Raw genomic sequence first — 14,356 nt, 5'->3', positions numbered from 1 at the left:
CAGTTCTTGGAGTCTACACATCAGTACCCCTCATGGAAGGTTCCTTGATGTTGGTGAGGGGCTCTTGATTTAAGGAATTGGATCTGTGCTCCAGTTCCCCGAATTAAGCCTGAAGGCCTTCCACATCCCCCCTCCCCTGGGCGCTGTATAATCCTACGGGTTTAGCGCTTCCCCCTTGATTATAATAATAATAATAATACACATCAGTAATTAAGGAAGTTTTTTTTTTTTTTTTTTAAATATGATTAATTAGTTTTTACGTAGTTCTTGTGGTGCAGCCCAGTTATGTTTGTCTTGTCTATTAATCTTAGTAATAATAGTAGGTTTCAAGAGGAACTTCCTCAAGCCATCATTAGAACCTGGCCTTCAAGAGCCTGGCTCATCTCCCTACCCATCACCCGAGGAATTTGGCTTGCCTAGAGCCTGGCTCCTCTCCCTACCCATCACCCGAGGAATCTGGCTTGCCCAGAGCCTGGCTCCTCTCCCTACCCATCACCCGAGGAATCTGGCTTGCCTAGAGCCTGGCCCCTCTCCCTACCCATCACCCGAGGACTGTGGCTTGCCCAGAGCCTGGCCCCTCTCCCTACCCATCACCCGAAGAATGTGACTTGCCCAGAGCCTGGCCCCTCTCCCTACCCATCACCCGAGGACTGTGGCTTGCCCAGAGCCTGGCTCCTCTCCCTACCCATCACCAGAGAACTGTGGCTTCCCCAGATCCTGGCCCCACTCCCTACCCATCACCTAGGACTGTGGCTTGCCCAGAGCCTGGCCCCTCATCCTACTCATCACTCGAGGACTGTGGCTTGCCCAGAGCCTGGCTCCTCTCCCTACCCATCACCCAAAGACTGTGGCTTGCCCAGAGCCTGGCTCCTCTCCCTACCCATCACCCTAAGACTGTGGCTTGCCCAGAGCCTGGCTCCTCTCCCTACCCATCACCCAAAGACTGTGGCTTGCCCAGAGCCTGGCTCCTCTCCCTACCCATCACCCTAAGACTGTGGCTTACCGAGAGCCTTGCTCCTCTCCCTACCCATCACCCGAAGACTGTGGCTTGCCCAGAGCCTGGCTCCTCTCCCTACCCATCACCCGAGGACTCTGGCTTGCCTAGAGCCTGGCCCCTCTCCCTACCCATCACCCGAGGGCTGTGGCTTGCCCAGAGCCTGGCCCCTCTCCCTACCCATCACCCGAGGACTGTGGCTTGCCCAGAGCATGGCTCCTCTCCCTACCCATCTCCCGAGGACTGTGGCTTGCCCAGAGCCTGGCCCCTCTCCCTACCCATCACCCGAAGAATGTGGCTTGCCCAGAGCCTGGCCCCTTTCCCTACCCATCACCCGAGGACTGTGGCTTGCCCAGAGCCTGGCTCCTCTCCCTACCCATCACCCGAGGACTGTGGCTCGCCAAGAGCCTGGCTCCTCTCCCTACCCATCACCCGAAGACTGTGGCTTGCCCAGAGCCTGGCTCCTCTCCCTACCCATCACCCGAGGACTGTGGCTTGCCCAGAGCCTGGCTCCTCTCCCTACCCATCACCCGAGGACTGTGGCTTCCCCAGATCCTGGCCCCACTCCCTACCCATCACCTAGGACTGTGGCTTGCCCAGAGCCTGGCCCCTCTCCCTACCCATCACTCGAGGACTGTGGCTTGCCCAGAGATTGGCTCCTCTCCCTACGCATCACCCGAGGACTGTGGCTTGCCCAGAACCAGGCTCCTCTCCCTACCTATCACTCGTAGACTGTGGCTTGCCCAGAGCCTGGCTCCTCTCCCTACCCATCACCCAAAGACTGTGGCTTGCCCAGAGCCTGGCTCCTCTCCCTACCCATCACCCTAAGACTGTGGCTTACCCAGAGCCTTGCTCCTCTCCCTACCCATCACCCGAAGACTGTGGCTTGCCCAGAGCCTGGCTCCTCTCCCTACCCATCACCCGAGGACTCTGGCTTGCCTAGAGCCTGGCCCCTCTCCCTACCCATCACCCGAGGACTGTGGTTTGCCCAGAGCTTGTCCCCTCTCCCTACCCATCACCCGAGGACTGTGGCTTGCCAAGAGCCTGGCCCCTCTCCCTACCCATCACCCGAGGACTGTGGCTTGCCCAGAGCCTGGCTCCTCTTCCTACCCATCACCCGAGGACTGTGGCTTGCTCAGAGCCTGGCTCCTCTCCCTACTCATCACCCGAGGACTGTGGCTTGCCAAGAGCCTGGCTCCTCTCCCTACCCATTACCTGAGGACTGTGGCTTGCCCAGAGCCTGGCTTCTCTCCCTACCCATCACCCGAGGACTGTGGCTTGCCCAGAGCCTGGCTCCTCTCCATACCCATCACCCGAGGACTGTGGCTTGCTCAGAGCCTGGCTCCTCTCCCTACTCATCACCCGAGGACTGTGGCTTGCCAAGAGCCTGGCCTTTCTCCATACCCATCACCCGAGGACTGTGGATTGCCCAGAGCCTGGCTGCTCTCCCTACCCATCACCCGAGGTCTCTGGCTTGCCTAGAGCCTGGCCCCTCTCCCTACCCATCACCCGAGGACTGTGGCTTGCCCAGAGCCTGGCTCCTCTCCCTACCCATCACCCGAGGACTGTGGCTTGCCCAGAGCCTGGCTTCTCTCCCTACCCATAACCCGAGGACTGTGGCTTTCCCAGATCTTGGCTCCTCTCCCTACCCATCACCCGAGGACTGTGGCTTGCCCAGATCTTGGCTCCTCCCCTTACCCATCACCCGAGGACTGTGGCTTGCCCAGAGCCTGGCTCCTCTCCCTACCCATCACCCGAGGACTGTGGCTTGCCCAGAGCCTGGCTCCTCTCCCTACCCATCACCCGAGGACTGTGGCTTGCCCAGAGCCTGGCTCCTCTCCCTACCCATCACCCGAGGACTGTGGCTTTCCCAGAGCCTGGCTCCTCTCCCTACCCATCACCCGAGGACTGTGGCTTGCCCAGAGCCTGGCTCCTCTCCCTACCCATCACCCGAGGACTGTGGCTTTCCCAGAGCCTGGCCTCTCTCCCTACCCATCACCCGAGGACTGTGGCTTACCCAGAGCCTAGCTTCTCTCCCTACCCATCACCCGAGGACTGTGGCTTGCGCAGAGCCTGGCCCCTCTCCCTACCCATCACCCAAGGACTGTGGCTTGCCCAGAACCTGGCCCCTCTCCCTACCCATCACCCGAGGACTCTGGCTTGCCCAGATCCTGGCTCCTCTACCTACCCATCACTCGAGGACTGTGGCTTGCCCAGAGCCTGGCTCCTCCCTTTACCCATCACCCGAGGACTGTGGCTTCCCCAGAGCCTGGCCCATCTCCCTACACATCATCCGAGGACTGTGGCTTGCCCTGAGCCTGGCCCCTCTCCCTACCCATCACACGAGGACTGTGGCTTTCCCAGAGCCTGGCTCCTCTCCCTACCCATCACCCGAGGACTGTGGCTTGCCCAGAGCCTGGCTCCTCTCCCTACCCATCACCCGAGGACTGTGGCTTTCCCAGAGCCTGGCTCCTCTCCCTACCCATCACCCGAGGACTGTGGCTTGCCCAGAGCCTGGCTCCTCTCCCTACCCATCACCCGAGGACTGTGGCTTGCCCAGAGCCTGGCCCCTCTCCCTATCCATCACCCGAGGACTGTGGCTTGCCCAGAGCCTGGCCATTCTCCCTACCCACCACCCGAGGACTGTGGCTTTCCCAGAGCCTGGCCTCTCTCCCTACCCATCACCCAAGGACTGTGGCTTACCCAGAGCCTAGCTTCTCTCCCTACCCATCACCCGAGGACTGTGGCTTGCGCAGAGCCTGGCCCCTCTCCCTACCCATCACCCAAGGACTGTGGCTTGCCCAGAGCCTGGCCCATTTCCCTACCCATCACCCGAGGACTCTGGCTTGCCCAGATCCTGGCTCCTCTACCTACCCATCACTCGAGGACTGTGGCTTGCCCAGAGCCTGGCTCCTCCCTTTACCCATCACCCGAGGACTGTGGCTTCCCCAGAGCCTGGCCCATCTCCCTACACATCATCCGAGGACTGTGGCTTGCCCTGAGCCTGGCCCCTCTCCCTACCCATCACACGAGGACTGTGGCTTGCCCAGAGCCTTGCCCCTCTCGCTACCCATCACCCGCAGACTGTGGCTTGCCCAGAACCTGGCTCCTCTCTCTACCCATCACCCGCGGACTTTGGGTTGCCCAGAGCCTGGCCCCTCTCCCTACCCATCACCCGAGGACTGTGGCTTGCCCAGAGCCTGGCCCCTCTCCCTACCCATCACCCGAGGACTTTTGCTTGCCGAGAGCCTGGCTCCTCTCCCTACCCATCACCCGAGGACTGTGGCTTGCCCAGAGCCTGGCTCCTCTGGCTACCCATCACACGAGGACTGTGGCTTGCTCAGAACCTGGCTTCTCTCCCTACCCATCACCCGAAGACTGTGGCTTGCCCAGAGCCTGGCTCCTCTCCCTACCAATCACCCGAGGACTGTGGCTTGCCCAGAGCCTGGCCCCTCTCCCTACCCATCACCCGAGGACTGTGGCTTGCCCAGAGCCTGGCCCCTCTCCCTACCCATCACCCGAGGACTGTGGCTTGCCCAGAACCTGGCCCCTCTCCCTACCCATCACCCGAGGACTGTGGCTTGCCCAGAGCCTGGCTCCTCTCCCTACCCATCACCCGAGGACTGTGGCTTGCCCAGAGCCTGGCGAGGGGTCACCACTTCCCCGCCAGTCCCACCAGCACCAACAACCTCCTCCTGCTGCTGCTCGACCGCCACAGACACGATCTCCGGACTGGCCGTCGTCACAGCCGGGGAGACCACATCCGTAGATGAGAACATGGTATGCAAAACAGACGCTATTGTCGCATCCAAGTCCTCCACTTCCACCGTCACCTGGTCCTCCCCGGAAGCCTGCTGTACCACCGGCGATGTAGGCGACTCGAGAGACGACAGCTGCAGATTCGACACCACCACTGGCTCCTCAATCTCCTCACTCCAAAGCCGACCGTGGCCACCATCTCCTTTTCGTCCATGTATGGGAGCCTCCTGCCCATCATCATTCGTTGATCCACCGGCCGGCCTTCTGGCTTGCCCTCGCTGCCCACACTCCGCTGCCAAATGATCATAGTCACCGCAGAGGCGGCACGTCCGTCGTTGACCAGCATACGACACCATGACCTGTATTCGGAAGTCATCAAGGTACACATACGATGGTATGGCCTGGCGTAGAGACATCTTAAGGGTAAACGAACCGTCTGGGAGACCAGCATACGCCCCAGCCACCCGCATGCCTCGTTTAGCCATGTGTACCACTCCGTATCTTCTGAAAACACTGTGGAGATCCGTTGCATCGGCCTCGAAGGGCACATTGCGCAGTTTCACCCACGTATATTGTCGAGAAACATCCACCATACGCACATGCACTTCAGGGGACACATCTACGCAGAGATCTTGGAATTGCTCAACCAGCTTCTCGTACACTGGCTCGTAGAGTAGTTTCACAAAAATTCGGTAGGCGCCATTTAATGCCACACCGTACAAATCCTTGTCCGCAATACCATAAGTGTCACGGATTATCTTGGGTAGCAAAACTTGTTCATTCTCAGGCGTAATCGCCCCCCGAACAAGCTATATACCAACAGTATTCACCCGCCTCCTCACGCTGAATACCATGACGTCACTGGATAGCTTGCTAGACTCATCAGAGAGGTACGAGGCACGTCCACACTCCCTGGCAGCTAGGTCGCGAAATACCAAAACAAAAATTCAGTGTTCCCAGTACTACATACTGTCCTAAGGGAAGGGGTGTTATGCAGAGATGTAGTTATGATATATGTCTTTCACATTTGCTCATCTTTCTAATATTATATTGCGATTACTATCGTTAAATGCTAAAACGAGAGTAATCAGCTTTATAATATTAAATATTCATTTTCACCTTTCCCATTTTTCATTATATGTATATATTTATTCTGCTGAGGAAATGGGTAACGACCAATTTGTTTGGCATCACTTCTACACTACTCGCCTGAAGCGAGCTGACGTCAGGTGTGAGTGGGGTAGATTAAACAGTACAGCACTTCTCTCTGTGTAGAGAAGGTTTCCAGAGCTTACTCACTTTACTCGCTTACGTCACCAGAAATTGTGAAATTTTCCTTAAACAGAAGTTCTCGTCTGTGGAGACTCGAGTGTGCTAAGCCATTAACCTAATCTCCTTAGAAAATAGGAAATAATGTAACCTTTGTCAACTGTATATGAAAGGTTCATACAACAAGAATTGAAGGTCTTCATATTTAAGTAATATATAGTCTGTTTATATATTAAGAATAAGGTACAACAAAATACTTTGTCTATAAAAATATCTATTCTATATTAAAGATACATTTTAAAATTTGTTGATCTCCCTACAACCTTATTACGATACAACTATAGAACAATTCTCCTTGAAAAGTCCCCTAGACTAACAACGCCTAGGGTTTATAAAGTTTATCGTAATAAAAAGCGATTTGTTATCTACTTCGTGCTCTGTAGTGAATTTAATTAATGGCACTTAACCACTGAGTCTAGGAACTTATCAATGATCTCTAGACTAGAGGGAAGTAAAGAGTAAAGCTATGTTATATATTTAATTTCGTGAGCCTCTCTGTAAGGTCAACATCATTTCTAATATGTGAATCCGAAATCTTCTGACAATGGTAGTTAGGTGTTTAATTATCCATTGGGATATACTGAGGTGGAACAACAGTTCTTGGAGTCTACACATCAGTAATTAAGGAAGTTTTTTTTTTTTTTAAATATGATTAATTAGTGTTTACGTAGTTCTTGTGGTGCAGCCCAGTTATGTTTGTCTTGTCTATTAATCTTAGTAATAATAGTAGGTTTCAAGAGGAACTTCCTCAAGCCATCATTAGAACCTGGCCTTCAAGAGCCTGGCTCATCTCCCTACCCATCACCCGTAGACTGTGGCTTACCCAGAGCCTGGCTCCTCTCCCTACCCATCACCCGAAGACTGTGGCTTGCCCAGAGCCTGGCCCCTCTCCCTACCCATCACCCGAGGACTGTGGCTTGCCCAGAGCCTGTCCCCTCTCCCTACCCATCACCCGATGACTGTGGCTTGCCCAGAGCCTGTCCCCTCTCCCTACCCATCACCCGAGGACTGTGGCTTGCCCAGAGCCTGGCCCTCTCCCTACCCATCACCCGAGGACTTTGGCTTTCCCAGAGCCTGGCCCCTCTCCCTACCCATCACCCGAGGACTCTGGCTTTCCCAGATTCTGGTTCCTCTCCCTTCCCATCACCCGAGGACTGTGGCTTGCGCAGAGCCTGGCTCCTCTCCTTACCCATCACCCGAAGACTGTGGCTTGCCCAGAGCCTGCCTCCTCTCCCTACCCATCACCCGAAGACTGTGGCTTGCCCAGAGCCTGGCTCCTCTCCCTACCCATTACCCGAGGAATCTGGCTTGCCTAGAGCCTGGCCCCTCTCCCTACCCATCACCCGAGGACTGTGGCTTGCCCAGAGCCTGTCCCCTCTCCCTACCCATCACCCGATGACTGTGGCTTGCCCAGAGCCTGTCCCCTCTCCCTACCCATCACCCGAGGACTGTGGCTTGCCCAGAGCCTGGCCCTCTCCCTACCCATCACCCGAGGACTTTGGCTTTCCCAGAGCCTGGCCCCTCTCCCTACCCATCACCCGAGGACTCTGGCTTTCCCAGATTCTGGCTCCTCTCCCTTCCCATCAACCGAGGACTGTGGCTTGCGCAGAGCCTGGCTCCTCTCCTTACCCATCACCCTAGGACTTTGGCTTGCCCAGAGCCTGGCCCCTCGCTTTACACATCACCCGAGGACTGTGGCTTGCCCTGAGCCTGGCCCCTCTCCCTACCCATCACCCGAGGACTCTGGCTTGCCCAGAGCCTGGCCCCTCTCCCTACCCATCACCCACAGACTGTGGCTTGCCCAGAACCTGGCTCGTCTCTCTACCCATCACCCGCGGACATTGGCTTGCCCAGAGCCTGGCTCCTCTCCCTACGCATCACCCGAGGACTGTGGCTTGCCCAGAGCCTGGCTTCTCTCCCTACCCATCACCCGAGGACTGTGGCTTGCCCTGAGCCTGGCCCCTCTCCCTACCCATCACCCGACACCGGAGGACTGTGGCTTGCTCGGATCCTGGCTCCTCTCCCTACCCATCACCCGAGGGCTGTGGCTTGCCCAGAGCCTGGCTCCTCTCCTTACCCATCACCTGAGGACTGTGGCTTGCCCAGAGCCTGGACTCTGGCTTGCCCAGAGCCTGGCCCCTCTCCCTACCCATCACCCACAGACTGTGGCTTGCCCAGAACCTGGCTCGTCTCTCGACCCATCACCCGCGGACATTGGCTTGCCCAGAGCCTGGCTCCTCTCCCTACCCATCACCCGAGGACTGTGGCTTGCCCAGAGCCTGGCCTCTCTCCCTACCCATCACCCGAGGACTGTGGCTTGCCCAGAGCCTGGCCCCTCTCCCTACCCATCACCCGAGGACTGTGGCTTGCCCGGAGCCTGGCCCCTCTCCATACCCATCACCCGAGGACTGTGGCTTGCCCAGAGCCTGGCCCCTCTCCCTGCCCATCACCGGAGGACTGTGGCTTGCTCGGATCCTGGCTCCTCTCCCTACCCATCACCCGAGGGCTGTGGCTTGCCCAGAGCCTGGCTCCTCTCCTTACCCATCACCTGAGGACTGTGGCTTGCCCAGAGCCTGGCCCCTCTCCCTTCACATCACCCGAGGAGTGTGGCTTGCCCAGAGCCTGGCCCCTCTCCCTACCCATCACCCGAGGACTGTGGCTTGCCCAGAGCCTGGCTTCTCTCCCTACCCATCACCCGAGGACTGTGGCTTGCCCAGAGCCTGGCCCCTCTCCCTACCCATCACCCGAGGACTGTGGCTTGCCCAGAGCCTGGCCCCTCTCACTACCCATCACCCGAGGACTGTGGATTGCCCAGAGCCTGGCCCCTCTCCCTACTCATCACCCTAGGACTGTGGCTTGCTCAGATCCTGGCTCCTCTCCCTACCCATTACCCTAGTACTGTGTCTTGCCCAGAGCCTGGCTCCTCTCGTTACCCATCACCCGAGGTCTGTGGCTTGCCCAGAGCCTGGGCCCTCTCCCTTCACACCACCCGAGGACTGTGGCTTGCCCAGAGCCTTTTCCCTCTCCCTACTCATAACCTGAGGACTGTGGCTTGCCCAGAGCCTTGCCCCTCTCCCTACCCATCACCCGCGGACTGTGGCTTGCCCTGATCCTGGCCCCTCTTCCTACCCATCACCCGAGGACTGTGGCTTGCCCTGAGCCTGGCCCCTCTCCCTTCCCATCACCCGAGGACTGTGGCTTGCCCAGAGCCTGGCTCCTCTCCCTACCCATCACCCGAGGACTGTGACTTGCCCAGAGCCTGGCCCCTCTCCCTACCCATCACCCGAGGACTGTGACTTGCCCAGAGCCTGGCCCCTCTCCCTACCCATCACCTGCGGCTGTGGCTTGCCCAGAACCTGCACCACTTCATGCATTACAGCGAATTTTGAGAACCTTGTTACGTAATTTCGCTTTTTCACCAGAAATTGCAATTTCCAGCCCTCTTCTCCAAGTGCCTGGCCCTGATGTGTGAGTGCCTGGCCCTGTTGTGTGAGTGCCTGGCACATGCAACTCGTTTTCGCCTCCTGGGAAAGATGCCAATTGAAACTATCCATTGTCGGAGCTGTGATGTATTGTAAGCAATTTCTAGCAACGATATGTTCCTTTACTCAAGTGTACGTTGGTAACAGTGGCAAGAGTATTATTGTGTAGTGAAATGTATATTGAGAAGAGGATGGGCAGGAGGAGAGTAGATGAGAAACACTGTTTGAACTCACGTAGTTGTACTCGCCTAGTTGCACTCACGTAGTTGTACTCACCTAGTTGCATTTATCCAGTTGCAGTCATCCAGCTGCACTTATCTAGTTGTACTCATTCAGCAGTACTCAGTTTAACGCTTCTAGTAGTACATATTTAGTTGAACTCAGTTCCACTCATCCATTTCCAATCATATATATTTGGTAGAATTACCGACAATATGTAAAGTAAAAGGAAACAAGTGCAACTAATGTGACATTTTATTGTGGCAACGTTTCGCTCTCCAGGAGCTTTATCAAGCCTTGACAAAGCTCCTGGAGAGCGAAACGTTGCCACAATAAAATGTCACATTAGTTGCACTTGTGTCCTTTTACTCATATCCGACATATCCTCATATCCTCATATCCGACATAGACAAGGATGTCAGCCACAGCACCGTGTCTTCCTTTGCAGATGACACCCGAATCTGCATGACAGTGTCTTCCATTGCAGACACTGCAAGGCTCCAGGCGGACATCAACCAAATCTTTCAGTGGGCTGCAGAAAACAATATGAAGTTCAACGATGAGAAATTTCAATTACTCAGATATGGTAAACACGAGGAAATTAAATCTTCATCAGAGTACAAAACAAATTCTGGCCACAAAATAGAGCGAAACACCAACGTCAAAGATCTGGGAGTGATCATGTCGGAGGATCTCACCTTCAAGGACCATAATATTGTATCAATCGCATCTGCTAGAAAAATGACAGGATGGATAATGAGATCCTTCAAAACTAGGGATGCCAAGCCCATGATGACGCTCTTCAGGTCACTTGTTCTATCTAGGCTGGAATATTGCTGCACACTAACAGCACCTTTCAAGGCAGGTGAAATTGCTGACCTAGAAAATGTACAGAGAACCTTCACAGCGCGCATAACGGAGATAAAACACCTCAATTACTGGGAGCGCTTGAGGTTTCTAAACCTGTATTCCCTGGAACGCAGGCGGGAGAGATACATGATTATATACACCTGGAAAATCCTAGGGGGACTAGTACCGAACTTGCACACGAAAATCACTCACTACGAAAGCAAAAGACTTGGCAGACGATGCAACATCCCCCCAATGAAAAGCAGGGGTGTCACTAGCACGTTAAGAGACCATACAATAAGTGTCAGGGACCCGAGACTGTTCAACTGCCTCCCAGCATACATAAGGGGGATTACCAACAGACCCCTGGCAGTCTTCAAGCTGGCACTAGACAAGCACCTAAAGTCGGTTCCTGACCAGCCGGGCTGTGGCTCGTACGTTGGTTTGCGTGCAGCAAGCAGCAACAGCCTGGTTGATCAGGCTCTGATCCAAAAGGAGGCCTGGTCACAGACCGGGCCGCTGGGGCATTGACCCCCGGAACTCTCTCCAGGTAAACTCCAGGTAAACAGTTCCAATCTTGCAGTTGTACTCACCTAGTTGTGTTTGCAAGCGATAAAGTCATGTGTTTACTCACCTATTTGTACTCACTTAATTGTGGTTGCAGGGGTTGAGTCATAGCGCCTGACCCCGCCTCGTCACTGGTCGCCACTAAGTCCCTCCCTCCCTGCTCCGTAAGCTTGATCATACCTTGTTCTTATATGTATGGATCCTGCCTCCACTACATCACTTCCCAGACTATTCTACTTATTGATAACTCTATGACTGAAGAAATATTTCTTAATATCCCAGTGGCTCATCTGAGTCTTCAACTTCCAATTGTGACCCCTTGTTGCTGTGTCCCATCTCTACAACATCCTGTCTCTGTCCACCTTGTCGATTCCTCTCAGTATTTTATTTGTCGTTATCATGTCCTACCTATCCCTCCTGTTCTCCAGTGTCGTCAGGTAGATTTCCTTTAACCTCTCTCATAGGCCTTAGCTCCAGGGCTAGTCTTGTTGTAAACCATTTTCTCTAATATCTCGACGTGCTTGGCCAGGTGTGGGTTCCCAACTGGTGCTGCATACTCCAATATGGGCCTGAAGTAAACGTTGTACAGGGATGTTACTTACTGATCGGTCACCCAGGTGAGACACAGTGCAGGGAAGCATAGGAGAGGGTTGTTACTTACTGATCGGTCACCCAGGTGAGACAGTGCAGGGAAGTATAGGAGAGGGTTGTTACTTACTGATCGGTCACCCAGGTGAGACACAGTGCAGGGAAGGATAGAAGAGGGGTGTTACTTATTGATCGGTCACCCAGGTGAGACACACAGGGGATAGGAGAGTGTTACTTACTGATCGGTCACCCAGGTGAGACACAGTGCAGGGAAGATATGAGAGGGTTGTTACTTATTGATCGGTCACCCAGGTGAGACACAGTGCAGGGAAGGATAGGAGAGGGTTGTTACTTACTGATCGGTCACCCAGGTGAGACACAGTGCAGGGAAGGATAGAAGAGGGTTGTTACTTACTGATCGGTCACCCAGGTGAGACACAGTGCAGGGAAGGATAGGAGAGGGTTGTTACTTACTGATCGGTCACCCAGGTGAGACACAGTGCAGGGAAGGATAGGAGAGGGGTGTTACTTACTGATCGGTCACCCAGGTGAGACACAGTGCAGGGAAGGATAGGAGAGGGGTGTTACTTACTGATCGGTCACCCAGGTGAGACACAGTGCAGGGAAGGATAGGAGAGGGGTGTTACTTACTGATCGGTCACCAGAGTGAGATACAGTGCAGGGAAGGATAGGAGAGGGTTGTTACTTTCTTATCGGTCACCCAGATGAGACACAGTGCAGGGAAGGATAGGAGAGGGTTGTTACTTACTGATCGGTCACCAGAGTGAGACACAGAGCAGGGAAGGATAGGAGAGGGCTGTTACTTACTGATCGGTCACCCAGGTGAGACACAGTGCAGGGAAGGATAGGAGAGGGTTGTTACTTACTGATCGGTCACCCAGGTGAGACAGTGCAGGGAAGGATAGGAGAGGGTTGTTACTTACTGATCGGTCACCCAGATGAGACACAGTGCAGGGAAGGATAGGAGAGGGTTGTTACTTACTGATCGGTCACCCAGGTGAGACACAGTGCAGGGAAGGATAGGAGAGGGTTGTTACTTACTGATCGGTCACCCAGGTGAGACACAGTGCAGGGAAGGATATCGGTCACCCAGGTGAGACACAGTGCAGGGAAGGATAGGAGAGGGTTGTTACTTACTGATCGGTCACCCAGATGAGACACAGTGCAGGGAAGGATAGGAGAGGGTTGTTACTTACTGATCGGTCACCCAGATGAGACACAGTGCAGGGAAGGATAGGAGAGGGTTGTTACTTACTGATCGGTCACCCAGATGAGACACAGTGCAGGGAAGGATAGGAGAGGGTTGTTACTTACTGATCGGTCACCCAGATGAGACACAGTGCAGGGAAGGATAGGAGAGGGTTGTTACTTACTGATCGGTCACCCAGGTGAGACACAGTGCAGGGAAGGATAGGAGAGGGTTGTTACTTACTGATCGGTCACCCAGATGAGACACAGTGCAGGGAAGGATAGGAGAGGGTTGTTACTTACTGATCGGTCACCCAGATGAGACACAGTGCAGGGAAGGATAGGAGAGGGTTGTTACTTACTGATCGGTCACCCAGGTGAGACACAGTGCAGGGAAGGATAGGAGAGGGTTGTTACTTACTGATCGGTCACCCAGATGAGACACAGTGCAGGGAAGGAAGGCAGAATCTCCCACCAGAGCAGTGATGTTGTGTGCTGTGTCCTGGAAGCTGGGCGTCAGGATGTGCGGGTACCCTGACCACAACTGTGAGGAGGACTCCAGCTTCTTTGGATCAAAAGTGACGGCTCCTGTGATTTAGAGAAAGAGAGAGATAAGTGTGATTTTAGATTTTTTTTTTTTTTTAGATTTTGCCACCGAAGTGGCTAGTTTATTGTGCACTCCATATCCATCCTGTGGAGGGTACCGCAAGAGCATATGGATACACAAAAGGCCTAGGAACTAGGCCTTCTGACATGTCACATAGGTTATTTTGACATGTCACATAGGTTATTTTGACATGTCACATAGGTTATTTTGACATGTCACATAGGTTATTTTGACATGTCACATAGGTTATTTTGACATGTCACATAGGTTATTTTGACATGTCACGTAGCTTATTACACTGTCTATCTATATTCCTCAATAGTTGGACAATTAAGGATGAAAACAACGTAATTTACTTAAGAATAAAAAGGCACAATACTGTTACTGGAACATAACACAAATAACTTGAGACACCCGGGCAATACTTAGGTATCTGTACTCTGGTGTTGAGTCCTCCTGACCTGTGTGTAGTATCTGTACTCTGGTGTTGAGTCCTCCTGACCTGTGTGTAGTATCTGTACTCTGGTGTTGAGTCCTCCTGACCTGTGTGTAGTATCTGTACTCTGGTGTTGAGTCCTCCTGACCTGTGTGTAGTATCTGTACTCTGGTGTTGAGTCCTCCTGACCTGTGTGTAATATCTGTACTCTGGTGTTGAGTCCTCCTGACCTGTGTGTAATATCTGTACTCTGGTGTTGAGTCCTCCTGACCTGTGTGTAGTAACTGCACTCTGGTGTTGAGTACTCCTGACCTGTG

At 54.2% G+C, this 14,356-nt stretch overlaps 1 protein-coding gene across 1 annotated transcript in view; it reads right to left on the bottom strand.

The window, feature by feature from the left end:
- The window catches only part of LOC128700220 (uncharacterized), a 132,576-nt gene extending 119,813 nt beyond the window's left edge, over window positions 1-12,763 (bottom strand). The window contains exon 1 of the mRNA XM_070100651.1: window positions 12,732-12,763. The gene's annotated coding sequence lies outside the window, so the exon portion shown is untranslated. The remainder of the gene's footprint in view (window positions 1-12,731) is intronic.
- Between the last annotated feature and the right edge of the window lie 1,593 nt (window positions 12,764-14,356).

This window comes from Cherax quadricarinatus, chromosome 74, assembly GCF_038502225.1.
Source record: "Cherax quadricarinatus isolate ZL_2023a chromosome 74, ASM3850222v1, whole genome shotgun sequence".
Classification (NCBI taxonomy): Eukaryota; Metazoa; Arthropoda; class Malacostraca; order Decapoda; family Parastacidae; genus Cherax; species Cherax quadricarinatus.
This window is presented reverse-complemented; position numbering and strand designations above follow the sequence as displayed.